Genomic DNA, 27,880 nt, shown 5'->3' with positions numbered 1-27,880 from the left:
TGTTTCCTTCTACACCAATCCAAGGTTTTAAGTACTATGGGCTTATTTTATTCATCAGGCTAATTATAAGTGATTTGGCACTATAATCTGGAAATAAAACTTTTTTTTTTGGTAAATTAACTCTGTAGATAAAACATTTTTCTTCTCATTTCTAGAGTATCTGCTTTTATGGCTCATAGGATCAATAATTTTTCTTTTTTCTTTTTTTTTACATTTCACAAAGCTTCTAAGATCTGAACACAGATGATGGCAAGCAAAAGATAGAGGTTCAAATGAAACTACTCAGGTCAATAATTTAACACTTTCAGAAAGTATGTAATAGCAATTCTCACAGAGATCTCTAAGATAAATTTCTTCATTAAAAATCTATTAAGAGTTAGAAGGAATTTATTAAACAAATTATTAATATTTCAGGGCACTGCTAAATAGCAAATTAAAACAAAGCTAAAATAGCACAGGAAAAATATATTTCATGATTAAAAATGAATTTCTACTTGACGAATTTTACCAAAGGCTAATTATTTCTCAAATATTTCAGTTTGGAATCTTAATCTTTTTTTTTTTCCCCATGAATTAACTAGTAGTCTTTTTTTTTAATCCAGTACTATTTTGGGTCATGTGTTTCTTTCTTTAAGAAAGAAAGACACACATACACACATATTGACTATTTCTATTGAGTATTATCTTTACAAATGCAAATTACCACAAATTATAGTTAAAGAGTAATGCTCACTTTTCTTCCTCTTTGTCACTGTGTATGACCCCTGATGACCTTCAGTTTACCCTTGGTATTTCAGTTTATAACAATAGGTGTATATTCTATATTTGTAAATAATAAAATGTTGAACAGATGACAGTGTTAAGGTTCATAAGATGTTTGCTTTATACCAAATGAAATGAATTGAACCAATAAACTTAATCAAGTATGGTTTTGTCAAAAACTATTTTGAAGAACTAGTCTTTAAATCAGGCCAAATATTTGGCTCTATTAATTAAAGACCTGTTAAGTGCAGTGACAACACTTGGTTGAATTAGTAACAAGTGTGAGGGTTTCTAAAGGCTTTATTAAGAGCCAGTCATTTGAATTCAAACATTTTTGAAGCATTACTTTATACATGCAGAAACAATGGAACTTGTTTTGTGTTTAATGCTTTGATCCATCTATCCATGTACGCATGTACCCATCGAATATTTCTTGATATTTTACAATAAAACACTGCAAGTGTCTTAAAGGGACATTAAGACAAAACTGTGACTATTTTCAAATAGCTGATAGATCAGTCAGGAGAACAGGCAAAGTCAGAGCTGCTGGTTTCTGAATTTTGTCAGACATGTAGTTATGACAGACCATAGAAAACAATGTGTGGCAAAAGTTGTGTCAATTTTAAGAGACTCTTGAAAGATAAGAATATGGGTATGTTGAGATAGAGTCAGTGAGGACCATATTCTAGAATGGAGGAAATAGCATATTATCCCTATGAGGACACCATAGAAGTAGGATTCTGGACACAAGTTGTGAATTGAAGAGTATGAATAGGTGTAGAGGGAGTTTAGGATATTTGAAGTGATCATAGTTGCTTTGTTTAGGAATGTGAGATGTTTATCTGAGCACAGGGGAGATTATGACAAAAAACCTTTTGGTAACAATCTGGTGCAGAACAGAGGTTGAGTTGGAATTGAAAGAGAGGAGACCATTATGACAGTTACTGGAGATGTTCCAACATAGGCTGCTGACAACTTGGCAGGAATGTCAAAGGAACATGAAGCATCAGATGATGAGTGGACTAGATTTTAAAGTCCCTTCTAGCCACAAGTCAGAGAAGTAGATTAGAACCCTGGGCTTTGGGTCCCACTCTCTAATTTGCATGTTGGTTCCACCACTACTGACTATGACCTGGGACGAATTACTTAGTTCTCAAGTCCTCCATGGCTTCCTCATGGGTTAAACAGGAGTAATTTTAGAATCCATTTCATCACGTTGATGTGAGGTTTAAACAGGGTAGCATCTACGAAGCCCTTAGCCCAGGGCTTCAAAAAGTCAAGTCCTTCATAAATGTTTGCCTGCAATATTATTCAATTTCCAGACATTAAGTTTCTGAATTATACAAACAGAAAGGGGAGAAAATGGGCTAGGTAGGGAAAGCAGTGCTGAGGTAGAATTCATGGGATTTGGAAACTCATTTGATCATTAAATATAGATCAAATTGGGATAGAGGACCAGAAGAAAGTAGCAAAAACTGAACATTTTAGAAATGTATAGCTATGAGGATTGGATTGCTTCTCTATTCAAAATTAGAAAGGGAGGTCCCCCTTCCCCCAAAAGAGATTTTTTCCCCCTGCATTGACAAAGTTTTAAATACTTAAATTTATGAATTAAAAAAATATTTTTGTGAAAAGAATTGTTTTTAAATTGTTTGCTTCTAATTGGAGGAAACAATCAGGCATTTGACTTTTTTCCATTTGAGCTAAAAATCGTAGGCAAAAGTGGTCCTTGTAACATGCCTGTAGACACTGAATGAGCATTCTGTACTCAGTGCAACAGCATAGACTAGTGGTAGGAAGGAAGATCGTAACTAGGAGGTCTGGGACACTCCGTACTTTTTCATCCTCTCCAAGGCCCGTTTTTAGGCTACAGTTAGAACAAAATAATCTAGAACTGTGGGAACACACTAATTGACAAATGAAACAAAACTAGTTTAAGGGACAGTTATTTTAAAAACATAAAAACATTTACTAATGACTAGGAGTATTTGAAAGAGGCTTTTTTTTTTTGACTGCTTCAATAAGTAGCTTAATAATAAAGATCACATATTCAAATGTGTTAGAAAGTACTTCTTTTTCCTCCAGTTGAAAGCTTCAGCTATTTTAAAGAAGTCATGCATTAAAACCTTTATTAGCTTTTCATTTGTACCATGGGGGATAATATTGTCATTTCCCTGCATTGAATTTTCTTATCCAGATAGGTGCTGTATATCGATCACTGAACATTTGCGTGCACTTTAGAACACTACAGAGGGAAACAAAATTTACTGAGAGCCAGATCCTGAATTGAGAGGTTTATAATCAAACATGTATACAACTTACACAATATGGACAAAAGAAATAAGTGCTATTTTACTTATCTAAAGAGAGCCATGGAAACACAGAGGATGAAGGGATTAATTAAACTTTTGGGGGGCACAAAAATCTTTGCAGGATTCAGTACTCAGGATATTGCCTGGCACAGAGTAGACATTCAAGAAACATTTGTTTAATACATGATCTATAAATATATTGATTTCTCTAAACTTTGGGCTTTAAAACAGCCATTGTTTTATTTCTCCTGGGCTCTGCGGGTGGGAATTTGGAAGGGCTTCGGCCGGATAGTTGTGGCCCAGGGTCTCTCTTGGGGTTGCAGTCATATGGTGGCCAGACCTAGAAAAGTGAGAGGCCCCCGCAGCTGGGGGCTCCTAGACATTGCTCTCTCCCCTTGTCATCTCACGACCTCCATGCGGTTTCTCCTTTTGGGTGGGTTTCGGCTCCTTCACAGCAGAGTGACCTCTGCAACGGGGCTTTGTACAAGCTTTTAAGAACAAGTATTTTAGTTAACAAAGCAGAAGTTTCATGGCCTTTAGCAACTTAGCCACACTCTGTTAGAGGAAACGGCCACAAAGCCAGCCCACTTTTAAGAGGGGGCACGCAGACCTCATCTCTTGTGGGGGGTGGTGTCAAAGTTACATCTAAGATAAGCATGCGGGAGGGACGTGTTGTGGCTACTTATGAAAAATAAAATCACCATAGTGAATTCAATGTTAGTTTTTAAGCTATGCAATGTAATGTTCTTAGAGAACATTCTTTTTTGCCTTTGTTGTTGTTGTTATTGTTTTAAGGAACGTGTCGTGAAATACGAAAAAAATTTAGAAGTGGATTTGGAATCAGAAGTCAGTATAGATTATTTTGGAAACTCTCAATTTCTACTCCGTTTTGTATTGTGTTTCTCCTAAGTGTATATCCTTTAACGTGCAAAGCCCTCATTTAGGCTGTGTCTATAAGATTGTGTACTAAGCATCGGCAAATTAAAGAACCTGTCTAAGTCACTACCACGACAAAAAATTAATCTATGAAATCAACTGTTTGGCATCATATAACAACAACAAAACAAACAAACTGAAACAAAGAAAAACAAACACACACACACAAAAGCAATCCCCGAAAGCAAACCAAGATAAAACTTACCACATGTATAATTTACTTTTCACTTGTCAACAAGTTGCTTTGATATGGCATAGAAGACAAAGTCTTATTTGAAAAAGAATACATCTCAGATTTGATTTTAGCAAAGTGTTGCATGAGGGTTACAACTAAATGGGTTTTGTTTTAGTTTACATGCAAAGAATATCTCGAGTCCAAGAGCTTCGGGAGATACATGATATATTTCAGGCCAATACGATATCACTTGATACACCTGAACAGCATCCTTCACCTCTTTCACTTTGGATGTACCAATACCAACAGAGTAGGAGAACTGAAAGCCAGTCGTATAAACTACAATATCTCTAATGACTACAAGCATGGTGGTAATTTCTTGTGATCATGTGACCAGGAAAGCCATTTAGTGGAAAATGTGAAATAACAGATGTTTCAGTAATGTTGCCTGCTTTCTGGAACTTACACCTCACAAAGGGAGATGTCAAGCACTGTATGTATATTACTATTTTTTTAAATTGGAAACATAGAAGAGCATGTTTTCAAACTGGACTCCATAATGCTCTTTGGATTACAAAAATTTTGACTTCTAAAAATATACTTTTAATATTTTCCTTTAAAAAATTAAGTAGCACATGTAAAACTTAAAAGTTTTTAAATATTATGATTTGATTAGAGTTTTAGGATAAGGAAGCAGTCCAAAAAGAAAATATTTTGCTCCAAGTTTATCTTTATTATTATAGATATGGGAAAAGAAGGTTATTAAAGGAAATATTCTGAAAATAGCATCTGAATATAGACACAGCTGATATAGAAAACACAAATTTTTATTTAAGTCATTATTAAAATATTTAAACATGAACTAGTGTTTAAGGTATAATATTGCTACTGGAATCTGAAGGTTGTTTGTTGCTGAGAAACTGGGTGCTGATTTTATTTTCAAGAGGTTTTTTTGTTGTTATAAATATCTCATAGCATCACAAGAAATAATGGCTCAGCAACTATCTCTTCAGCTGCAAATACCTTTTCAGTTCATTCATCTCCTTCATGTGTTCTGAGCTGCTAGATTCAGACCTGGGGAAAAATATTTTTCTCCTTTTCTGCAGTATTTCTTGCTTTGTTTTAGTTACCTCAATAACTCTTTCCCTTTGTTCTACTTTGGAAGGCACAGCCATTAAAGAAGTTCACAACTCATATTTTCTGTCTGAGGCCCAGGAAAGTTTCTCAGCATTTTCTCAAAGGCACATGGGTAACCTTATCATTTATGAAATTCAGGCTTAAACTCCATAATGTTTTAGCTAAAAATAAGTATCTGATTCCTTTCCCATGGCTTCAACAACATTCTGGGTAGCAATGCTAGGTAGAGAGAATCATGGAATGTAAAAAGCATAACTAAAATATTTGTTCTGGCTCATTCTATTGGCACTCTTGTCTTTTTTTCCCCCCTTAAGACTCATTACATGCTTCCATTTTCAATATTAAAAAATCAGTATTTTTGACATTAAAACTCAAATTTTAACAAAATAAAAGGGGGAAAAAAAACCCCAAGGTACAGTCTAAGGGAAACCTATCCTGCCCTCCACCCCCACACCGGCCCAGGTCCTAGACCTGTGTGCCCTGCAGTACTCCCAGTCACATATATGTATATGTACATACCGGGTGCACTCATGCACAGGCTGGATGTGGGAGGCAGCTGGCTCAGGAGCAAGTATCAAAATAGTTTTAGAAATGACTGTCCAGCCCAGCACAGGCATTAGAAAAATACTCTTTGCAAAGGAAGGTGGGAAGAATGGTGTGTGGAATAGGAGATGGCATGGCTGCTAGCCTCAGCTCTCCTCTTCCTGTGGCACTGGGCCCCCAGGGTAGCCGATCTGAAGGGGCCAGTCTGAATGCGCCCCAGAGGCTCTGGGCTGAGTACTGGGCCCACACCCTGAGGCCAAGGTGGGCAGATCCCACCAGAGCCCACAGATTAGCAGGTATTGGTCCAAGTGAAGGGACAGGCAGGAGCCAGGGATGCTGGATCCCAGCTCCCAACAGGGCAGGTGGCTGGGAGTTCTGGCCTTCCTCATTTGACCAACATGATGCAGGCTTGAGCCTCTTCTTACATTAGGTACCCCAGATTCTTCTCAGAATCCTCTGAGGAGCCCAGGAAATCTTTCACGTCCTTTATCCTACCATCTCCTGTTGGGTCCAGCGTGGTGTAGTCACTGGTGGCCAAGTCCATGGACATGTGCAAGAGGATGGCCTCTGGTGGCTCTAGGGTGTCTGTTCCCTTGCTGCAGTCAAGACCAGGGCTCCCATGGCAGATTCATGGGGCCACCATGATGCCGGGAGTTCCATTGGCCTGGCTCAGCTTGGGTGACCCTGGGAACCTGCAGCTGGCATGGGCAGTATCATGCAGCCTGCTAGTGTCCAGATAGGTGAGCAGCTCAGCAATGTTCTGGGCACTTAAGGAGAAGCGTTCAAATTTCGACTGGGAACATCAGGTAAAAGCCCCGACTCGGCCATGTGAAGACACAGAGGGAAATGACGCTGACGTTCTCCTTCCAGATGCAGGAATAGCGGTTCTGGGATCGTAGGCCAGGCACAGAGAAGATGTGGATGCCACTCAGGTTGGTGAGGCCACACTGGCAAACGTAACAAGTGCCATTTTGTGCGGGCAACAGCCCTTGTGGTCATCAGCTTGACCTTGATCTCGGCGCTCACCTTGGGCATTGTGAACACCTTGAACTGCTCCTCAGAGGCAGTGTGCAAGGCATGGTCGCCCTGCAAGTCAGGCAGCTGCACCAGGTCCCGCGAGGCCACTCAGAGTGCAGGCAGCGCGTGGCCGCGCACGTACTGCACCGCGAAGCCAAGGCGGGCGCGCAGTGTGTCAGTTGCATCTCCTTGCCTGCTCCTCCCACCGTTCCCGCCTTGTTCTCGCTGTTCGCACAGCCATTGCGTAGGCAAACATGGAGCCCGAGCTCGTGCCACACGGAGGTCTGGGGCGGACTGCATATCCAAGGAACGTGTCAGGAAGCGGAGGCAGCACATAGTGCTGGATAGGGAGTGTTCAGCCAGCAGGGCTCAATGCGGGGCTGCACGGGCATCATCATCTCCTCATCCTCGGGGCGGGCCTGCTCCACGCGGGGGCCTCCTGCAACTTGCCGTGAGCATTAGCTGCCGCTTCTTGCCTGAGACGCGGCTCTTCCGGATGAACAGTTGCGCGGGAAAGACTGGCACAGTGAGCAACTTCGCCTGGGAGCACAGCCCCAGGGATTGTAGGGTCTGAAGGGTGCCCTTGGCCAGCACAGGGCTCTTGCACTGGTGGTTGAAGAGGCCATAGCCATGACTGATGCAAAAGGCTGCAAGGCTCCTAAGGCTTCTCTCGAAATGGATGTGACAGCAGCTGGCGGCAGGCACTGAACCAGGACATGGGGCTGGAAGCCAGAGGGTGAGAGCTCAGCCACTCCTGGCCCTTCCATGTGAAGCCCTCGCAGTCCTGGAGGAGGTCGTGCTGACCACCTGCTCTGATGCCACGTTGCTTAGCTCCAGCATCAGCACCTGGCCTGCAGTGCCAACCACCACCATCTGAGCTGCGTCCTTGCAGAGTACCACCTTCTCCACGGACAGGACTGGATCGTGGCTGTTGATGTCCAAGCGGCCCATCCTGCAGAAGGGTGACCAGTCGTCTCCTAGCCTGTTGGCGTGTTTGCCAGGCCAATGGGCTGGCCTACTGACATGCTTGCAGTCGGCCTGGAAGAGGACAGCTCTGCTAAGCTTGCAGAGTGGCCACAGTGCCATGGCTGGGGACCTCCCAGAACTGCACTGTGCGGTCCTCATTGTAGGTCAGCAGCAGACCTCGCCACCATGGCTCCTGGGCCAGATTCTGGCCCCTGGTGATGGACCAGCTGGAGGCACTGCAGGCCCCCTGGGGGTGCTGCAACTCGCCAGAGCTTACAACATGGGCCCACAGCTTGGCGGGGACCTTGGGGAAATGGGCCAAGCAGGTAACTGCCAATGGGTATCTCTGTCTTAATGCTGAATATATACAGGAGAATAATTTTTCTAGATTTTAACTCTATCATTTCTCCATACGTTATTTAGCTGCCACAAGCAAACATGCTGGGCATCCAGTGAGCATTTGGGCATAAGTCTTTATCTGAAACAGAAGCTAGGTACAAAGATAAGTTGGAGGAATCAAAGTATTCAAGATGGATTCTACCTAAGCTATCTGTACTGTGAGACATGGCTCAGTTTATACCAACAATAGTGTTATATCTACCAATTTCTAAGTCATTTTCTTATTAAAATACTTGAGCAGGTGTACCTAAAAATGACTTCAATCACTTCTGTGTTAATTTGAGAGGAGAGTTTTGCAAACCAGTGAAATTTAATTTTAGAATCCCATTCAGTTAAGGCTGGGAAAGAAAGGAAGGCAAATTGGAGTTTTTGGTTTTGCTTTGACACCTTATAATACAATTAGGGCTTTTGTGACCAAAGGAAAGTGATAACTACAGAAGAAAGTTATGACAGTTCTAACATTCAGTAGATTAAAAGGTTTTATGTACATTATCAAACTCACCTCAGTAGTTCCGGAAAGGAGAGAGAAATGTTGCTATTTGTGTTTTATACCAATGTCAGTAGTATTAAATTATCAAAGAATGTATTTTAAATGCGAATATGTATACTGTATATATATACATACAGTACACACACAGAATGAGAATAGCTTTAACTTTCCCAGTTTTTAAACTTTCTTTTCATCATCAGTGGTTTCCTTTAAGAAAGTTTTTCAGGTAAGCATCCTAGCATGTTCTGTTTTCCATCTTGTTTATCATTAAGTTGTCATGTTTTATTCTTTGTTTCAACTGGGTGATGTTAAGGGATTGATGGTCCAGTACGTAAACAAACTGACGAGAGGAGCTAGAGAAGACACCAGGAGGCTCATGATGAAATCTTTCTTTTTTTTTTTTTAAAGATTTTCTTTATTTATTTGAGAGAGAGAGTGAGCAAGTGAGAGAGAGAGCATGAGCAGAGGGAGAGGGAGAAGCAGACTCCCTGCTAAGCACAGAGACTGATGTGGGGCTCATTCCCAGGACCCTGAGATCATGATCTGAGCCGAAGGCAGATGCTTAACGAACTGAGCCACCCAGGTGCCCCAGAAACCTTTCTTAATGACATTTCCCTATGAACACAGTCTGCCTACAAGCTGTTACTGAATCAAGAGCATATCACCAAATGGAAGTTTGGAATTGACCCCCCTACACACACACACACACACACACACACACACATCACAGGTGCAAAAATCCTGCATAGAGTTGACATCTGTCTTCCACTTTGGTTCCTAGACTTTGTCACTAACCTCACCAATGAGCAAATATAAGTACATCTGCTTTCTAAGAAAGCTCCTATTGAATTACCAATACTACACTATAATTTCCAAGTTAATGCAATAATCCATAAACATTAGCATTGCTCCCAAACTATGCTGAGTATGCAAAATAAATCATGAGTCACAAAATATTTGCTACAAAGCCAAGCCCATCCTTCACACGAACAATTTTCAGAAATGCAGACAGACTTATGAGCAACACTTGCTTAAAATTTTTAGAACTTTTCCTGCCCTTTGAGACCATTCTTCAACATCAGGTTCAGCTCCTATAGTGAACTGAACATAAAGCTTAAAGATGAACAAATGTAAATTAAGATAAATTACTCTATTTTCAGTTAATAGTTTGGTAGAGCTTACTGAAGGAAATGTCACGTTACTTAATTTTCCGAGCTCCAGTTTTTGCTTTCTCGTATATCCAAATGCATACATACACAGACACAGACATGTACACCCATTTCTTGACTTCTCTAATAATGGGTTGACATTCTGGATTCACTGATTTTCAGTGGCATAACCAAAACTTTCTCAATCAGGAATTTTAAAAGTATATCTTCTAGGATCTCCATTCATTCCTACCAGATTTCCTTCTACATAGGCATAGGTTCCCTTTGATAGTCAGGATCAACGTTAACATATTTGATATCAGGTAGATGTCAACATGTTTTAGTTTTATTTTTTAACAGCAAAACAGCCCAGATTTTCTTTGTAATTTATTTTTGGTATCAGTATCATTCCATTTTCTCCATGCTGCCCTTTTGAAGCACATTTAAATCTTCCTTAAAATATAGTGAGCACTCTTCTAGAGAATGCCTAACTTTATTTTAGTTCCTTTGATTTGCAATGCATAGCTGTAGCAATACATTTCCACATATTATTTGTTTTCATCACTGAAGCTCTTTGTTGCAAAGAGTTCTTAGAAGTTTGCTTTTTGGGATAACTTCCTAGACTGTCAGGTTTCTACTCAGAACTCTTTGCCTTCTTTTTTTTTTTTAAGATTTTATTTATTTATTTGAGAGAGAGAGCATGAGAGGGGGGAGAGTCAGAGGGAGAAGCAGACTCCCCGCTGAGCAGGGAGCCCGATGCGGGACCCGATCCCAGGACTCCAGGATCAGGACCTGAGCTGAAGGCAGTTGCTCAACCAACTGAGCCATCCAGGTGCCCAGAACTCTTTGCCTTCTGACTGGTGTAATTTAAATACAATTTAAATTGTCTTCATTTGATTATATTAGGGGATGGCATGAGATGATTCTAGGTTTTCAAACTTCTGTGTACTTAATGCATTAAGAAAAAAGTGCAATTTCAAAGTAGAAGCTCAAGACCAAATAGGGGGCAGGGCGGGGTAAGAATCATGTGTGGTGTTAGCAGGGGTAGTTGAGGCACGGGGATAGGCACTGTTGCCAAGGGACATTTCATGTCTAAAAGCAAGCTCACTGATAATTTTGCAGAGACTATTGCATGGACGCTGCTCTAAATGCTTCTTGTTCTTTCCCAACTGAATTCATATCAAGTCTAGTAGAAGAGTAGATGTTGCTTTTTCTTGGGGAGCCGATCCATCATTGCCCTGAGAATGCCAGAACACGTGCCAAGGAATTGTGGAGGTTAGATTCTACTTCTGGAGGAATGACATAACTTGGTAACTTCCTTCCAAGTGATCCATTCATTAACATGTCTTATAAATCTCTCATCAGCCGGGGTAGTTTAAAAAACAAACAGACAAGAAAACAACTGTGGGAGTAAATGTGTTGTCCTCATTGACAAGTGCTTTGACCACTAAACCACTTCTAAATTCTCAAGATGATATATTTATATGTGTGTGTGTGTGTGTGTTACTGGTACTTAATGCTGTGCTGCCTGCTAATTTAGTTTCATCTACAGTCTTGGAAATGATTTCTTTCCTTCCAAGATCCAAGTCATTACTGTGAATAATTGAAAAAGCAGGGCTCTACCCTCTTGGTAACATCTTTCCACCTTGCAGTCGTCCCACTGATTGGCACTGCTGTGGCCATGCCTGACCCTTCACCCAGTTTGAGGGCTTGTTTGCCTGCCTCGTGCAGCCCCATACTTCCCGCACTCACTTTTCTTGTTGAAATGTTTCCTGACAATGTAAGTGTACTATTAAATGTGCATGCAGTTCCTCACCATGTTCCTCCTTTGTGCCAATCATGTATCTTGATTTAGTCTTTTGTGTCTATTTTTTTCCTAACTTACACAGACTTTTTTTCTCCAGCAAAACTGAATCCATACAGCAACAGCTAGTGTCCTGCCCCAAATGTGCTCTCCCCTGTCTCTCAAGGTGCAAGTTCAGTGCTAGACTTTTCCTTTTCCATCCTGCTTAGAGATTCTGTGACACGCACTGTCTCCATTATTTCTAGAAGATGCCCAATAAATATGTGCAGAGTTGAAATATGTCTTTCTTTTATTAAAATATAAGCTCCTTGAGGACAGGGACTGTGCCTTAGTGCCCCTTGTGATGTACATATGGCATTAGGCATTTTTAAGACATATTTTTTGATTCACAGATTTTTTGATAAATTTGAGAAACTATTTTGCTCAAGTTTTTTTTTTTTTTAAGAAAGGTCGGATTTTCAATTTTTCCAATTCTTGCAAGTCTTCTATTTTAGATAGTAGTTCCTCAAAGGGACTCAGCTATTTCCCTGCTATGTCACTGTCCAATGTCTGCTTCCTATAGGCTTTTCTGTGTGTATCTTCTAGGGGGGGAAAAAAAAGCTCTTGTCCAGTCTGCTGCTCTGTAGAAATAACTGAAAGGGCAATAATGTGGCATTTGTTAGATGTTAAAAAATGGAAGGAAGGGGAGGCTTTTAATTGTATGGGAAATTTAATTAGATTTAGACTAATTAAATTCATTTTTTATATTAACATGTTCACAAATATTATTGCATCTCGTTAGATTTCATTCTTCTAGCCTTACTGAACAATATTCAGTAGTAGTTTCAGATTACAATAAGTTCATTATGAAGATAAGGTGGAATTAGTGTAGGAAGCTCAGCTGGTTGAAGGGGTCTGTACTTTAATTACTGCAGAGGGTGTGCATATTAATTACAACACAAGTGATATTTACTGTACCTCAGGAACATATGACAGGGTAGAGATACTGACAGCACCAGCTAATAAACTCAGTATGATAATGAGGAGAAAAGACCATAAAAATAGAAGGAAATAAAATTATTCATAAAGTATATTGATCCCAAAGTAAAGACATTAAGCTCTGATGAAGGGCAACAAAAGGGAAGCTCCTCACTTTATCAAACAAATAACCAAAGTAGAGAAATGTTAGCGGGGAGACAGATTGTGATTATACTGGTCACATGATCACACTCCAGAGAGTACACGGGAGCCATAACATGGGAGATTTTTAATAAATCAGCAGAAAGCCATACTGTCACCTGCAGGAACCGAGGTCTCAGTGGCTAAGGACAGCTCTGTAGAGAAGTCGAATGTGCTGTGGTGTAAACTGGGAGGAACCACATGCATACAAAATTTGGCTCAAGAGCCACTGTCCCCTCTGAAAAAACCAAGGGCAAACCTAAGAATCCTGTGAGAATTACTCTCAATAGCAACCTGGGGGCCCTCACCCACTTTTCCCTGTCCTTAGAAATCACCAGCTCTGATTTTGAGATGGTAAATAAGGGAACAGTTGGGGGTTGGTTGGAGAATTTTCCCAGTAAATGCTCAATTATGTCATGATCCTGTCTGAATCTGCACAGCCCGAAGGAAAGTTCAAATTTTGGCCTACAGCGATTAAACCTGAGATTTGTTTTGTTTTGTTTTTACATGGGCCTTCCAAAGAAACGGTCATTTTTTAAAAACAATTATTTAATCGACTACCAACGTTTACAAACAAGTTCATTTTAGAAAAAAAAATTGGCTAAAGTGCTAATTCTTAATTTACATTAAATAATTACTATAGTCAGGTTTCTGCTAAGTATTTGTCATTTTCGAGTTTATTAGCCAAAATCTGCCATAAATTGTGCTCGTAGTTGAGTTATTATGGATAGAAAGTACATCAGTTACCTATTTATTTTAACACATGGAATAATGATGTTGACCAAACTCTTACAATTGCTCTAAGTTAATTTTGTGAGGAAAACATTCTGTTGTGGGTGTATATATGAATAGTGATTTTAATATATATTGGAAATATGTGATATATATTTGTACATATGAACTTGAATCTCTATGTAACAGAACATGCAGTCTGGTTAAAACACCTCAAAAGATAATAGTAAACTTAGAGAAAACGGAAAGAAGGGCATACATTGGGCAGTGCATAATCTGGGCCTGCATTTTGGTGACACAGAGGTGTCTGGAAACAAAAAACAAAAGAGATTGTTCATTTTGGTTGAAATCTATAAATTCATCAGTTGAAAGGATTAGACTTCAAATTACTGAATGAAATTATGGGAAATCTGTCTTTGCAACTTGGTCAAGACAAATAAGATGAATAACGAACTCACTCAGTTCTGAATTAGTTTAATTTATGCATCCTGGAGCGGAAGTGAAGCTAGCCCTGGACACCATCATGAAATGGGGGTGTCATGCCTGGTTTCCTGTACCTCCATCTCCCTTTTCCAGTGCCTTACTCTATCCCAATATCCAATGTTTTCATGCTTGCCTTTCTTTCCTTTGGTGGAGGGGTTGAGAAGTGATTTCACTCATATTAAGGTGAAATATTTCCAGGAATATTTTTATTTTAAGATAAAAATGTTTCATGTAAGCTTACATTATAGCATGACTATTAAACAAAGTATTTCTGTATGAGCAGAGGATCTACCTGAATGGACTCAAATGTATCAAATAGTTATAAACAAGACCCACGTGAAAGGCCGGGCATAATCAGAATGTGGGGAAGAGAGGTGGTAATTCAAGTTTTATAATTGGTATTGCTGTGGACTGTATTATTTTCACTAATATATGTTTGATATTTACAGTGTTAAGACATAAGGGTATAGGATTGTATGGTATCAGGAACATGGTAGGTAGGTGTTTGATAAGTATTTAATGAAAGAATGAATAAACAAATGATTCATTTACTGAATGAATGAATGATTGAATGGGTCCACCTCAGGGGGTGTTTCATCAGTCCTTGAAAATTACTGGTGGTGTTTCTGTTGTATCTGGTGAACTGCGCACTGTCTGTGCCCTGGCATTTGGCTCTATGTGCTAGCAGTCCATCAGCACCCCCTGAAATGTGAGTGCTGGCCAGAGTGGATTACTACCGTTGAGCGGCTAGGCCCTCGCTCTGTGTTTGGATGTAAAGACTACAGGTGATAATGGGAGATTGATGCACTTGTGTTGAAATGTGGAGCATGAACTCATCTCTAGTTTACCCCTTGGGAGATTCAGACAGTTTTATGGTAAATATGAATAGCTTTAGCAGACTTTCAGTTATCAATATGCTGATGTTTTGTTTTGTTTTTTCCCCCAAAATATCCTGATACTTGGAAACAGAAGAATAGTTTAGGTGCGTACCAATTATACGTATAGATGGGAAACTCCGAGCCTATGATTCCTACTGACTTGGATTTAGGCTGAGCTATTTATTAGTATTAAAGAATCAGAACATGATAGAGGGAAAATTTATTTAAAATTTAGCAGTATAATTCTGATTTTCTATTAGTGTTTCATGGGTTTCAGATATGGGTTTACTTCTCTTTGTCAGAGCTTTACATTTTTCCTGTTAGTATTTTTTGTTTCTGGTACCTCTCACAAGGTTCCTGCTGTCCTCATGGCATCTCATGTGCCCTTAGTTCCTTCCCTTCCCTCATATGTGCTGCTTCAATGATCTATAGTTCATTGTTCATCATTATTTTTCATCCTCCTCCCATCTAATTTGGTTCTGATATTTGTTTCTGCAAACATTACTTTCTCTTTTCTATGTCTCTACTTTAGTGGCTAATTTTTTTTGAATTTGACATTCTGGAACAGCTCTTCTCTTTTCCAGCAGCGGAAGAGTTGAGTTTGTTGAGAAACAATTTTGGGGACATCTATCAATGTTGACTTAAGAAAGAAGGGTAGTCCTTAGCTTCCTTTATTTATTTCTTCGAGTAATGAAGAGGCAAAGAATGTTGGATGTAGTTATTAAATAGACATGAATTCTAGACATGTTGTAGAAAGCAGAGGATTTAGATATTAGAATATCAGTGAGACAAAATAGGCTGTATCACCTAACGATTGGGGTAACTAGCCTACAACATCAATTAAGGAAATCGTTCTTTTTTACTTTTTGAATATGTATATGGGCAATCCTGCTGCACTTTATTGGTTGAAATTAAAAATTTAAGGTTAAACAAAATAGATGATCTCTAAAAATATATTATACTTGATCCAATATGCTTTGTAATCTCTGCAGTCACAGGGAGCCACAAAATTCTTGTGTTTCAACTACACAGAAAATCTTGTTAATTGTTGGGCGCCTGGGTGGCTCAGTCATTAAGCGTCTGCCTTCGGCTCAGGTCATGATCCCAGGGTCCTGGGATCGAGTCCCACATCAGGCTCCCAGTTCGGTGGGAAGCCTGCTTCTCCCTCTCCCACTCCCCCTGCTGTGTTCCTGCTCTCGCTATCTCTCTCTCTGTCAAATAAATAAATAAAATCTTTAAAAAAAAAAAAAGAAAATCTTGTTAATTGTTGTTGCAATGAAGCAAAACTTACAGAATGTCCCCAAAGCATTTGAACTTAGTGCAGGGTTTAATATCTTTAAGCACCTCAAGCTCCAAGTAATTTCATAACTTAAAGTTTTAGAAGGTTAAGTTTTTACTGTAAACGAATTTATGTTTGTGTACGTTGATAATTAGAAGTATTTTGTGAAAATCTGAGGAAGTAAGATTGAATAGATAATTAAAAATTGCAATATTTAATCAGTAAAAAAGATGCATATGATTGTTCTTGCCATTCTATTTCTTGGACCTTGTAAATCTTCATAAATCCCTTTCCTTTCCTTTTTCTTTTTTTTTTTTAAGATAGTGTTGTATATTCATTACCACAAAGTGAAAGTCATAGTCAAGGTTTTCTGTAAGTCTTAGATTGTATAGCTCCAAAGAATGTATTAAAATAGTAATTCATTGAGAAACCTCAAAACTGTGTCAAAGAATAGTATTAATAGGAATAAAAGAACAGAAAAAACAACCTGTGATGGAAAATCACAGATCTCTTAGAAATTGTCAAATTGATCAGCATCACTAGGAACTATTGAGAAGAGCAGAGGTTCTATGCTTGTTATTTGATTTAACAACAACAAATATCAAAACAAAAATGTTTGATTTCTTTTGAGAAAGATCATTTTTTCCATTACCTTTTCTGAAACAGTCCCCACCCTCTGTTCCCTCATTCCTGTTACAATTAGTCATTACCTACTGTTGCTTATGATTTGTTGGCAGTCTCTAACTGCAATCTGTTGCTTTGTGACAGATCAATTCTTTTAGCCTACAGACTCGTTCTTGAATTCAGCCAAAATGAAAAAAAAAAAAACCATATATGTATGTATGTATGTATATGTATATATGTAAAAGTCTAAGTCACATTGCTCTGGCTAATGTGGCAGATCATTCTTTTAAAAGGGTGCTCTTAAAGGGAGACCATTAATGAACCCTGCATGTATATAAAGGGAGTGAATGACATTAAGTGACCCCCCTGTGGGTGTCAGGTTCAGGGTCCATATGTATCGACTGTGGAATCTGAAGTATGTTCATTTACTATCGTCATTTTTAAAGGAGACAATTTCAGAGCAATATTTTAGTTAGAGAAGTTGCTTCTGCGCCTACTGAAGAGAATTTGTAGAAATCCTGTTGTTTATACCCACACACATATAGATGTATACACACACCACTGAGTTTAAATAATCCCAGTAAGATTCATATTGCTCAAGTTTTTCAGCAAAAGAAATTATAGTTTTCTTGCAATCAATTTAACAGTCAGAGCTTTGGTGTAGCAAAATATATGCTTCGTAGCCCTTCAAAATTTACGCAGTTTGTACATATAGATACATGCTGTATATATTTTGAAGTGATACGTATGTTGAAATTTTTCCTCACTTAAAACCATGCTGCATAATTGATTGGAAGAGTTACTCTCATCACAGTCTATTTTTGCAGCAAAGCAGAGGCTATTTGAGATGCTTGTGTTTTTTTTTTTTTCTTAAATGCTTTACTTTATTGCAAGGAAAGGAAAAACTAGTCATTATATAACAAGATATTATTCATCATTGGTTTTGTTTTGAACAATGCTGAATTGAGTAACATTACTGCATAACAAGCTAAATATATTAAAAAACATTTTCTCCATTTAACTTTTGGTGTCACTGTTGTCTGACTCAGTGAGACCCTCTTTGGTGAAACACACACACACACACACACACACATATTCACATGCTCATTGACATTTTAAAAATATGTAATCCCATGAGTTTGCTACTTTACAGACCCAAGGAACAGCTTGCTTCTCAACATTTCTATATAATAAGGTCGCTTCAATCACAAGGCCACAGCTGCCAAATTAAGAAAATTGGTGGGCTATTGAGGAAAATACTACTGAACCAAAAGGCAGATGTTTCACTGTATGTTATACATTGGTGAACACCCTCAATCTGTCAGCATGCATTTTCTAAAGGCATAAACTAGCCACTGTCTTGGTTCCTGTTTTCATTTTGAGTTTGTCATGGGCCCCCTTATTTGGCTCCTGGAAAACTACCAACTTTTCTTACTCTAAAAAGAAGACAAGGTACTCATTCATGAGAAATCACTCTAACCACTTGAGAAATACCTTAAAAATTTTTTCAAGCTCGATTTGGAAGGAGGCTATAGGCATTATGGTCATTATGCAACTTTACAAATGAATCCATGACAGCTAACGCAGAATTTAAATGGTATATCAATATACACAAGCCATGGGGGCTACTACATAGCACAGGCAAGATTAGGTTGCAACACGCTTGCATTTTTAGTCTGATTATTCTTTTCACCAACTCTCTTTATAAAGAAAGGGAGGAGTCCTTAAACATACAAATTTGGAAATTAAGGACTGAAGATGTTACTCCAAGTAACCAAGGGATATCGAAAGCAGCAGCTTTTCTATACTTTGTTTTGCATCATTTGGTTGCATTTAACTGTGTTTGTAATCATTTAGGATAATCTTTTTCGAAAATTATGAGAATTTCCATTACAATTAATTTTTCTAGTTTTATAATTTCTACAGACTTAAGACTAGAAAAAATTACTTAAGTGAATACACTAATTCATTGTAACATTATGTTAGATTAAAGTTTACTTTTAACATGATATCATTGTACTCAGATTCTGAAGACTATCAAATTATTTGGATTATACTAGATTTGAATAAATAGCAGAAAACACACAGAAACGAATTCAAACATATTCCTTTGTTCTGGTAAATTACTACATATGCCTCTAGCTGCCTAGTATCTAAGGTTCTGTAAAAGGAGATTTTTTTTTTTTTTTTGCCCTCCCAGTGTGTTTTATCCACCATTTAAAAACACATTTGAAATATATTGCAATTGCGTGAGAAGTGACATAAATACATTTGGTGATTAATATTTATTTGATCAACTGTGAGTGCAACAATATGACTTCTAATTTGAAACCACACAAGCTTCCTTTTCAGCAATCCTGCCTTTCAGAGCCTTTCATTTGCTATATCACAGGCTGATCTTGGAAAGAGAATCTGTTCGATGTACTTTTCCCTACTCCTTTTCCAACTTGAAACAGGAGAGTGGGTATTTAGCCGCATTTCCAGGTGTGCCACATTGGACCTTGTCAAATGTGCAAAGGACGGGGGAAACTCTTCGACTCTTGGCCTGTGGGTGATTCCTGAGAGCTTGGCCTGCTGAAACACGTTCCAGGGTCTATGTATTTGAAGGTCTGCACATAGGTTATCTGCAACGTATGAACATGCTCACACGCATTTTGTAAAGTGGCAGAGTGGATGTCTGGAGAACATCTCCCAGTGCTAAGCAGAGATCCTGTTCTATCTATCTCGTATTATTATTCCTATTGTTTTATTTCCATCCCCAGTGCTCGTGGTGTCTTTTGTGGCACTTCAGCTGTGATGAGATGGGCGGGTGAGCAGCTTCCTCTAGAATTGGAGCCAGCTGGTTTGGAAGACTGGCAAACCCTCAACTCTCCCTCCATCCACCACGTTAGAGATTGACTTTATTATCTGCCGTAGCTCCATGCCATGCCCAGTTTCCAGGGGCCCGGGATGTAAGCACGTAGCACAGGCCGATTCGCCGTTGTACGTATTTTGATTTAGTCATAACCTCAGGAATTGCCTTTTAACAACAACTACAAAAAAAAGTGAGGGTCATCCACTTCTAATGCTGGAAACCCTGTGATAATCTGTTCCATGCATTCAAATGAAAATATGACTTCTTGGCAGAGAATAGCATTATAATGTAAAATCCCATATGCTGTTATACAGTATGTTGCAATCTGTTTTACGGCTGCCTCTATTCTAACGAGTGAATACTGCCAATAAAGCAATTGAAGATAACACTAATTGCTTATTTCTGTGATCCATAATTTTTATGGCTGCCTTATAGCTCTTTAGTCAAATAGATGCTTTTTGGCCTTTAAGATCTAGAACTCGTGTTCTGTAGCAATTGAAACTGGAAATGTACATGCTGGCCTGAGAGGCTTTTCTGTACTTGATGAGTAGGAGGCAGCAGAAAAATAATGGAAAGATGCGGAAGAAAACGAAGTCTTAAGTTGGCTCTAACCGGTAACCCCTAGATTTTATCGATATTCAGGTAACTTTAAAGAGACACATAAATACATGGCTGTGGATGACACTAAATGACATCGTCAGGTGTTGTTAGGCCTTGTGCCTTCTGGGGCCTGGTGGACACAAAGGGGACTGTGGAAGACGCCGTGGTTGTGTGAACACAGCTGGCTGGAGATAAGGCTCTGTGTTCGATCCCGGGTTTCCCACGTATTGGCAATATGACTGTGTGATCTCGAGACAGTGATTCAACTTTTCTGAGTTTAGGCTGAAATGCTGTGATGACTAAGAGGATGGGAACACACTGCTGACTGGAAAGTACTCTCCTCACATTAGGGATTGTGCTGGATCCCTTTTGGGGCCATCGTGACATGCTTGTTCGTGAATATGCGTATAGAAATCACAAGCTGTGCAGCATTTGTCCAAGAATGTATCCAGCTCTTGGCTATTATTCAGAGTGGAGTCTGGGGACCGGGAGCCCTGGCCTCACCTGGGAGTTTGGTTAGAAATGCACAATCACTGGCCCCACCCCAGGCTGCTGATGAGACTCTTCCCTTTATTAGAATCCTGAGGTGATTAGTATGCACACTGAAGACTGAGAAACCCCGATATAGTCGAACTTACCTCATGGATGAGTAAGTTGAGATTCAGCAAGGTGAAGTGATTCATAAGAGGTCACGTAGTACGTTCAGAGCTAAGCCAGGATGAGAGAGCCCAGGGCTTCGGACTCTTGTTCAATCCATGCTGCCTCCCCCTTAAAATAGGGAATGTTTAATTTTATTGTGTGACAGATTTCAGATTAACCACATAGGCTCAAAAGTGGGCAACGTATTTGCAGCTTAAAATAATGTAAGTCAGAAAAGCCATCTGTTTCTGCTTTACTTGGTCAGATAGTGAAAATAAAAATCAAAGCAAACAATAGGCTGTATTACTGAGCTTAAATTATATATGAAAAGTGTCTAGGATACTCAAAGATTTCTACTCATGAAGTTCTGTAGACATGTTCTCAAATTCTCAAATTGAAGCATTTAAGAATATGCTCTGAAATTCAGACAAAGTACACGTGTAAAGGTCACAGGGTCCTAGTATTCCATTTTTCTCTTTGTATCCAACTTTCTAGCTAGTATAATCTCTGGCAGTGTTTTTTTACATATATTACAAGCTGAGCACTGCAAACCAATATAACTTACTTATTATCCCATTTAATCTTCACTACGAATCTGTGGGGTACTACTATTATCCTCATTTTATAAATGAAATGATGAACCTCAGGAAAAGAACTTGTCCAAGGACACACAGCCAGCAAGATGAAACTGATTGAAGAATGAGGAGTCTAAGTAGATCTTCCAAATTAATGCTGTGACTAGTGAGTCAGACTTTTTTTGAGTCCTAATTCCTTAAATTCTGATTTAATTAGATCTTTTCTCTATATGTGAATTTCTACCATAATTTCGTGCAGTGAGGCTGGGACAGAGTTGACCTTTTCTGCCTTTTGCACTGAGCACATGGATGGGTGAAACAGCCGGCGCCCCCGTGTCTCAGGGGTCTGGGGCTGGAGTTGTCTGAGCCAGGGAAGGAAGGAGTCTTAAATGCCCCTGCTCTTCTCTCCGTGGTCAAAAACAGCCTCCCCCAAAATACTGAGTCTAGGTTCTTGGTTCAACAGCTCTTATTCGCTAGTACTGAGACTGACAACAAATAAAGGTTGTAATAAAAATGCCAACGTACTTGCGAATATTCTTAATGAAATCAGCAGCGCAGGCTTTCACAGAGAAATGAATACTGAAGCAAGAAAGAGACAGAGCTGCCCCAAATGGTTCTAGATACAGTGGCAGCCTTGTGACCGAAGGTACAAAGCTTAAGAGAAACCACGTGTGGGAGAAAAGGAAGGAGCAAGAAGGGGAAAGGACTGATACTAGTAATTGCAGAGATAGTCTAAGTAGTGATTAAGAAGCAAATGGCAAAGTGATTGATCTGGAAAAAGAAAGAAACACACACACACAAGCAAACTTAGGATGTTCACACTCATTTTATAGGACACATTCGGCTCCATGCTGATATAGTCCATGTGTAGAATCTCTAAAAGCTGTACCTTGCCAAATGTTAACTGTTGGTATATGCTGAAACCTCATTATGAAAGGATGTGATCAGAAAAACGACTCTTGCAACCAGCTGTAACCTATAGCATTCAAATAACTATCTTGGTATAAGAGACAAACACACTGACTACTTAATTCCAACACTTTATAACACTACAGAGAAAAAAAAGACACTTGTCTTTCCCTTTATATGCAATTGTTATTTTCCTTTACATTAGATGATGAGATTCTACATTATGAGAGTTCTCCAGTTTGGCTACCTGATTTTTTATTTTTTAAATACTGGAGAAAGGGTCAATTTAAGTATCTCTAGCCTACCAACATGGTATCACAGTATTTATGATACCCTGTGATACTAATGAGATTTTTTTTCAAAGAAAAAGAGTAGATCATCTCTTGGATATATATTTAAAAAAAAGTAACCTATCACAAAACTGATTTCTTAGATGAAACTTCATGCAGTATGCAACCTATCAAGATTATAGAAACAGAACGATCCCCTATTATTTTTTCTTTAAATCCTGGTTAATTTTTGAAACTTTCTGCTTTACCTTAGAAATGGGACTAGCATTGCCTTCTTGGGCTCTGATCAGCTTGATTTTTCAGCTACACCAAGGGGCTTTTATTTCACCTCTTTGTGAAATTGGCTGGTTTCCTAAAGTTATTCTTCTATTATAATTTAACACAGTAAGAAGAGAGTAGGGAAAAAAGAGAGATCTAATATGGTATTATTTTATGACTACATAAAACTCCATTGTCAGAATGGAAAATACAGGAAAGGCTCTACACACAGATGGCTAAAAAGTTAAAGCCGAGTAAATGATCAGAGAGAGAGAGAGAGAGAGAGAGAAAGAGAATCGTATCATAGTGTATGTTCCTTGGTATTATTTTGTATGCATGTCTTTGAATTTGAAATTCAAATAAGGCTTTTTATATATATATACATAATTGAAAACAATTTTTTGATAAACAAGCAGACCAGATATCCAAACAAGAAGACGCTGCTCTGCCCTTTTCCCATTTAATCACGGAAGTCCTTGTCTTACCTTATATTATAGGAATGGAATTGTAGGGATTAATATGAACAATCTTAACCCTTTTTAACTTACCGTCACGTAATGTTTTCGGCTTACATGCCACGAGAAATGTGGGCAGGGCGGGGTGGGTGGGGGATTGGAGGGGTGCAGAGGGGAGGAGGATGAGGGGAGAGGAATAATAGAAACCTTTTTAATATATTGATGCGAAATGAAAAGTAATTCAGAAATGCAATTTAGTGATGACCTCTCCTTTGGGTGGTTATGAAAAACAGCCTTGTTTTCTTTTATAAAGAAATGCTGGCATGCTTGACTTTAGTGAATCAAGAGAATTGTTTGCCAAATAACAGTGTTGGTGTGTGTCCTTGTCAGAACACCTGCTGTATTCTCCCAGCAAACACTGGGGCCATGGCGTCTCTCCTCTCATGACACCTCATCAATCCGCTCCTATCAATGTCCCAGCCATGGAGGTGACTTCGAGTGTTCAGAAGCCTTAGAAAATGTCAACGTTTTGGGAGAAAAGGTCAGTCACAGCTTCCCCCCCACCTCCCCTGCCAAGCCACCGTGGGCCTGGTGTTCATTATCCTAATTAAATCCAGCAGCTGAACATCTTCTTATCTGTAGGGGAGGAGAGCAGGGGCATGATGCAATAGGATTGATTTGCATATCCAAAGTTAATTAGTGTGGAGGAGCAGGTGTACAGTAATAATAATTATCACACATGACAATCACCTGTGACCACTTCCCCGCGCCCCTTCCGGGATTCAGCACAGTGATTGCTGGCTGGTTTTTTTCTTGCTTGATACCCATCCTGAGCTGTTTATGTCCTTGTGCCTCTCTTCACAAACCTGCTGTGAGTAGCTCGTCTGTTCCTTAACAGGCGCTGTATTTTTCTCTAAAGGTATATTTTCCCCTGTTTCATTTGGAGGGAGAGACGACTGTAAGGCAGCTATTTTCAATTTTGTTTGCTGAAGTTGTCACATCCTGGTGGAGCCTGGGTATTTATTTTTAGATTACATGTAAGTGGATAAGGGGGAAAAAAAAGTGCTCAGGATCATAATTTGAAAATCCCATTTTGCATCATTTGAACATTTATCTTGAGCATATGCTGGCGAATCAGTCTGATCCAAAATAAACTTATTAGACAGCAGACACATGAAACCAAGTGACAGTTTGATGTTTGCCACGAGACTGCCCATGCCGGTGTGAAGAGGGGTGGCGAGGCTCCATCCGCAGCCCTCAGCACCCCCAGGCCAGCAGGCTGTGGATGCTCGCTGGACACTGACCTGAAGAAACGGAGGAAGATTTGAGCAGGTTGTTTAGGGTCTGGCAGCATCTAGGGTAATCAAACAAACAAACATTAGCATGATATACCAGTAGGAAGACTTGAAATTGTAGCCTTGGAGGAAATTCAGTGCAGCTCACAGGATGGCTCTCAGGATGCCTTCATCACAGAAAGCTTAGATAGATTACACTCTTCGGATTTCGCTTGCACATAAATGTATAGGTTATGCGTGTTTAAAGTGTTTTCTCTGTCAAACGAGGGTAATTTTTTCAAATTAAGCCAAAAAGCATGCCCTGGAAATGGGATGTGCTTTTATAGAAATGAATTATTGCTGTGTGCTATACAGGAATTTAACACTCACAATGGTAGGCTAATAAGTAGGTAAGAACAGAATATTAAATACAAAGAAATTTTTCTGGGTGAAGGGGAGGCATTAATGTTAAATTAGCTATGAAACTGTGACTGTTTTTAATTTTTTTTTTTCATTTTGACTTTTGTCTGTTTCACTTTTATTTGTCAGGGTACACTTTCGCCAATCAAGTCGAGTATAACAGGTGGGCCTCCCTTTCACACAGCTTTAATGATAAGTGACAGAGATGGCAAAAGGCACTCAACCGCCTGCAGAATGCATTAAAAATTCAAAACTTTACTTATCAGTCTTTTATTAAAACTTTCTGTAATTGTGCAAAATTATTTCCCCACTGGGTTAGCTTTCAATATGGAGTACAATTATATTTCTGACACGAAAATAATTGCAGTTAGGAAAAAAAAAAACTACAAGAAAAAAGTATTTTTTAAAGTGAAATCCATCCATTTTTACATCCATGAAGAGGCATTACAGTGAAAAATTAAGCGATTACTAAAGTAAAGCTCCAGTTTTGAACATTTGACTTTCAGTACTAGACAAGTCTAGTTTGTAGAAATGTAAAGGAATTATGACTGAGGGTTATAGACTTTCTAGTCCTTGTCTGTTTACCAAGGAAATACTTTGGTGTATTGTATCTTTAATCTGTCAGTGTTAGTGTAGCTAAAATGGTGGATCTAAATTCTTTCCAACAGGATAAATATTAGCAATAGTAGCTGTGTTTCATGGAATTAGCTGTGGTTTTTTTCTATATGACTGATGTCTTCTTAGCTTATGATTTTTTAAATTAAGATTTATTTGAGAGAGAGAGAAAGCAAGCACAAGGTGGGGGGAGGGGCAGAGGGAGAAGCAGACTCCGTCATGAGCAGAAAGCCTAATGTGGGGCTCAATCCCAGGACCCCGAGATCACGACCTGAGCCAAAGGCAGACGCTTAACCAACTGAGCCAGCCAGGCGCCCCTTAGTTTATGACTTTTAATGCAAGTGTTGAGCACTCTGGACAGGCGGCTCTGCTTCCACAGAGCAACATTTAAATAATTCCCAACTTCTACTTTGGTCATCTCCATCTCTTAATCTAAAATATTATCAGTCAAGTTTCTAGAAAAACAATTGCCATGTGTACATTCCCCTAAGATGTAGAGATCAACACGTTTTTGCTTGGGCATCTTTTATGTATAATTCACTATAGTTGGAACTCTGGGAAATATGGAGGCATGAGTTTCTATTTCAACTGGGGCTTTGGGAATCAGCTCAGATTTCCATGAAAGCTGATGCTTACTACCCTTTCTTCCTTTCCACCCTAATGAGACATTCTTGTTGAAGACCAGGAATACTCATTGTGTATTTATTAAGTATTCACATGATGTCAGGCAATGCCACTTAAATCTAAAGTTTTACAAGTCTTCCTCACAGCTTTGCTCCTGATATAAACATATATATATACACTCATTTTTAATTTCTTTTTTTTTGAACTTAATATACAGCATAAGTTGTATAAATTGGGAAACTAAAGCTATTTATTTATTTATTTATTTTCCTATTAGCGAGTATTTGTATTGTTGTGTGTATGTTTTTTTTGTTTTTTTTTTTTAATTGAAGGTCCCTTCCTGGTCTGGCTTCCACCAGTGGCAGCAGCCAGGGGAAAAGGGGAAGGGAACCAGGCAGCCCAAGGAAGGAGTCATCTCTACAGCTTTCCATTTATACACAGAACAAAACAGACAAGCACAGAGCCACTACTGTGGGAAGAAGTTGGCAGCATGGGAAAGGGGAGGTGCAGGTGGGGTGTTAGGGTGTCATTAAAAATACAGCACCCCCAGAACTGAGGTGCCTGGGGGCAACTGGTCTACTTCAACCCAAGAGGAATCAGAAGATCAGAAGCAGTTTGGGAAGGCCAGAACTGCAGGGACAGAGACAAGAGAAAGGGCCAGGGTGTGGGGGGCTGTTTAGCAACTGGGGTGAAGGGATTGCCCTCCCCCTGCTGGGATCCCCTTAGCCCCTCCGGTCTGGCAGGAAGGGGAAAGTCTGCAGTCCCCAAGGTCAGGTCTGGGGCTGCTAGATGCTCTAGGCAGGGGGCTGGAGGGGTCTCACAAAGGCTTGCCCTCCAGGTAGGTGATGGCATGCCTGCCCCCCTTCAGCTACTCTGCTTAGGATACAGTGATCCTTACCTTGTCATAGTAGTTTGGTTATAATTCATGATTGATCCCTGTCAGCTTCTTCTTGATGGTGTCCTTAGAGCTGGCATAGATCGCTGTGCTCTTAAGGGGTTCAGACTCAGAAGATACAAACACCAGGTCCTCCTGCCTGTCTCGTCGGTCTTATAGATTGCATCAGAGGGGGCAGAGTGGCAGTCCTTATTTGGACTGTCTGGACAGGTGGCCCAGGTGTTGTCTTCTACAGTCTGGCCCAGATCACCCACCAGCATCTCCTTGCCCTGCTCCAGGATAATGTTCTTGTCCTCGCTCAGGCAGAAGAACACCACCTTCTTGCACTTCTTCACCTCCTCTGGTGTTGACGACTTCCACACCTTCATGTCATCCAGCACTTTGATGATGCTGTCAGAGACAGCCACACCAGAGGCCATGTTTCCGGACATGAAAGGAGAGAACAAGGAGAGACGGAAAAGACAAGAGACACTGCAGCTGCTGCCAGGATCTGACTGATGAAACCAAAACTTGAAATTCAAAATTTAAATTGTCCTTAACATGGAATATGTTTATACCTCTATCTCCTACGTAGCTGTTTTCATAATCCATTTGGGCACTTGCATCCTGTGGTGGTGGTCCTACTGTGC

The 27,880-nt window shown here is 39.6% G+C and overlaps 1 pseudogene; it reads right to left on the bottom strand.

Moving 5' to 3' along the window:
* Positions 1-5,905: 5,905 nt before the first annotated feature.
* LOC102729918 (lethal(2) giant larvae protein homolog 1 pseudogene) lies at positions 5,906-27,670 on the bottom strand (annotated as a pseudogene).
* Positions 27,671-27,880: the final 210 nt, after the last annotated feature.

Source organism: Leptonychotes weddellii, chromosome 10 (assembly GCF_054177405.1).
Source record: "Leptonychotes weddellii isolate Sample4059 chromosome 10, ASM5417740v2, whole genome shotgun sequence".
Classification (NCBI taxonomy): domain Eukaryota; kingdom Metazoa; phylum Chordata; class Mammalia; order Carnivora; family Phocidae; genus Leptonychotes; species Leptonychotes weddellii.
This window is presented reverse-complemented; position numbering and strand designations above follow the sequence as displayed.